This window comes from Homalodisca vitripennis, chromosome 5, assembly GCF_021130785.1.
Source record: "Homalodisca vitripennis isolate AUS2020 chromosome 5, UT_GWSS_2.1, whole genome shotgun sequence".
Classification (NCBI taxonomy): Eukaryota; Metazoa; Arthropoda; class Insecta; order Hemiptera; family Cicadellidae; genus Homalodisca; species Homalodisca vitripennis.
In genome coordinates this window covers 125,032,039-125,035,246 of record NC_060211.1, presented here as the reverse complement: position 1 = coordinate 125,035,246, position 3,208 = coordinate 125,032,039, and positions in this window count along the sequence as shown.

Here is a 3,208-nt window from a genome sequence, read left to right as displayed (position 1 = left end):
TGTTGAACCATGTCATATAAAAGTAGTTTTCATAGTATAAAATGGTTATTTTTGACATAATTGATCATTATTTTGAAAACTCAATTTATATCGCTATACAGAAAAGAACGCGTAGACTAGGAGCATGTACTGTATGGTTCAAACTGATTACGAAATTTTTCAACGTGTGTTTTCAAATAATCTTTGTTGATAGTTCTAGTATATTATTACTAAATACATGGTATTTATTCTAAATTTTCAGCATCAAGATTAAGTACCGTAGCATAACATTAATTTATATTTGCACAGAACTCTAAAAATAGTTTAATTTTAAAGTAAAACAAAACTTTCAACTAAATATTAATACAATTTCTAAAAATTAAGGTTTATTCCTTTATTGAGATACTTTGATAATTAGAACCATTCTTATTAAATAAAATATTTTTACGTTAATTATAGAAAAAGTGGTTCCCGATTACATTATAATTAGAATAATTATCTTAAAACTTCATACCTAAACTGTCACTGCCTATAAGTAAGGCTTGGGCTCCCTACCTGAGAGGTCACTGGTTAGATTTTCGGGGATTTTAATAAAAGTTGAGGACTGGCTTTGAAATTTTGTCTTTAAAAAACCTTTATTGGAAATCAAGCCGTGTAAGTTTTTTTTTCTCAAAACTCTACTTTATATACAATAATAACTCTTACGTTCCGGTAACGTCATGTTTGGAGATCCACCATCATAAAACACAACCTTGGCTATGTAGAAATGAAGTTTAATGCAAATTTAAAGTCTACAGATGAAATATACCCGAGGTGTTTTGACACATGATACATTTCATGTTTTGTTCATGAATTTAGGTTTCATAGTAATGTTCAAATAATAAAAGTTCCGGTAACGTATACAGGGTAGTACAGAGATAAAATCATACCACTGACTTTTAATATTGATTTTCCACTCTATTATTTTTTAATAAAAATGTCTTATGCTCAAATCATATATGATTGTACGCAGTTTTTTTGCAAGTTTATTTATGCTAAAGTTTTTTTAATTTCTATCATAATCACCCATAAGACCAATGTAAAAGTATTCGCTAACGCACGGTTGCTAACTTAGTGTTGCTCATATGGAAATTAAGCTTCGTTTAAAATCTCAAGTGTTGTAGGTAAGATTTTTCCAGATATCTTGTGGACAGACAGACAAACTTACATAAGTGAAAATTTTCAACCTCTCTAGTGATAGGCTTCACTAAAACATACTCAATGAGCTTTGAATACAAAACTGAATTTTATCATTGTAAACAGCGGCACTCTACTGTTGTGGTATTACACTACCACTTTATATAAACAGATGATTAGTAATATACTCTAAGTAATAAAACAGCATCTGTTTTGCTTGCAAGAACACCTCATTCGAGGAATATTTAACATATTCAATTAGTAAATAAAAACATCAATTCCTTTTTTATTTACAGTATAGTATGAATAAATCGAATAGTAAAATTTAGTTATTTTGAAATAAGGCTAATACGGATGAGTAATGTCTCGCTAAAGCAGACAGACGAGTACTCGTATATCCCTTTTATGGAAATCATCTATGCATGTGGTCTAATGGGGCTTAAACGACTCGGATAAAGGCCTCTAAAATATTGGTACTTTATTCATTATTCACAGCATAACACACGATGCAGAATCGGAATAAATTGCGGCTTCTTCCATAAATTTTTATCTAAGTGTGTTCAAACTCTTGTGTAAACTGTAATAATCTTAATTGCTGTGGCTGTGTACTGTACAAAATGTTTGTTGTTCTTGGTACAACATTTCTATGTTCAATCCCAATTCGGATGACAAAAAAGTTTTGATAAGTAAAGGTATTACCACGCTGATAAGTTATTATGATGAAATTTAATTTACAAAATACAAAAACTGGTGCACAACATTCCATATTTTGGATATCTTATGCATAAAATGATTTATTAAACATTAATTGATTAATGTGTTGCACTAAAACTATCCTCATTTATCCTAATTTAAACGTTTAAACCTCTTGTGGGGCATCCGGTATATCAAATATTTAGAGAGCTTTAATAGTTGAGCAGATAATTTTGTCATTTAATAATAAGTGTTCAACAACTGCAATGTTCCTTTAATTTTTAGTTGCTTTAATAATTATTAAATATGATTATTTTACCCTCAAACGACATTTTTTCCAGTTAGAAACGTCATGAAAATATGACCTTCTCCATAAATAAAATATTACATATATTTTAAGTATATTCTGACACCATTTTAATTACAGAAATTAAAACATTTTTTAATGGTTGTTATTCAATGGCATTACTAGTTGTAATTCATTGCATCATATTTGAAAACTACTTACACAAAAATATTAATTACATTTTTATTTATTTGATATTACCAAAGTATAAATTACATACTCTCTGTTCATACAGGTTAGTCTGACAGTGTGATTTACCTGGCAGGTACCAAGTACTTGCAACACTCTCATCCAGCCTTGAGGGAAAATATATTTATAATATAATAATTTATAATTTATTTTATTGGTTACTATCCTAAATTATATCCCGTATAAATGTATGCTGGGATAACCGGGCAGACGCTCTAGGTAAGTAGAATACTGATTGACGAGTGTGGAAACGTATCACCGAGTTGTTCGCGAGATAATGTCACCGCTGTCTCACCATCTAATCGTGGAAACCGTAATTTATGTGGAATATCCAGCCTGCGTTTATTTTAAGATATTATAATCAAAATTCTTGCCTTAGAAATTATTACAATAAGTTACTTAATTTTTATACGAGAACATGGTTAGATTAACGACTATATTATAAAAACGTAACTGAAACAAGTTTGACCCACGGGTATTATTACACTTTCCCCACACTCGCTCGCTTTACTAAACTTAATAGTAATAGTATAGATTTGTAAAGTGAAAATTGAACTTTTACTTTTTGCAAGATTGAACGGTCATAACGAGATGTTGTTTTTGGAAAGTAATAGTACGTATTTTGAAACACTATTTTCGTTAATAACAGACAATAGGAGTATAACTATACGTGTTAGGTTAGTTACTTACCTAAAGAAAAGATCAGATTGCTGATCTCGATACGTAGTTTTACTGAGTTTTATCGGTGAACGATGAAAATTGTACGGAATTATCCTGCTTCCTTTTAGGACTACAACTGTAACTTAATATTCATTTTTAAATTAA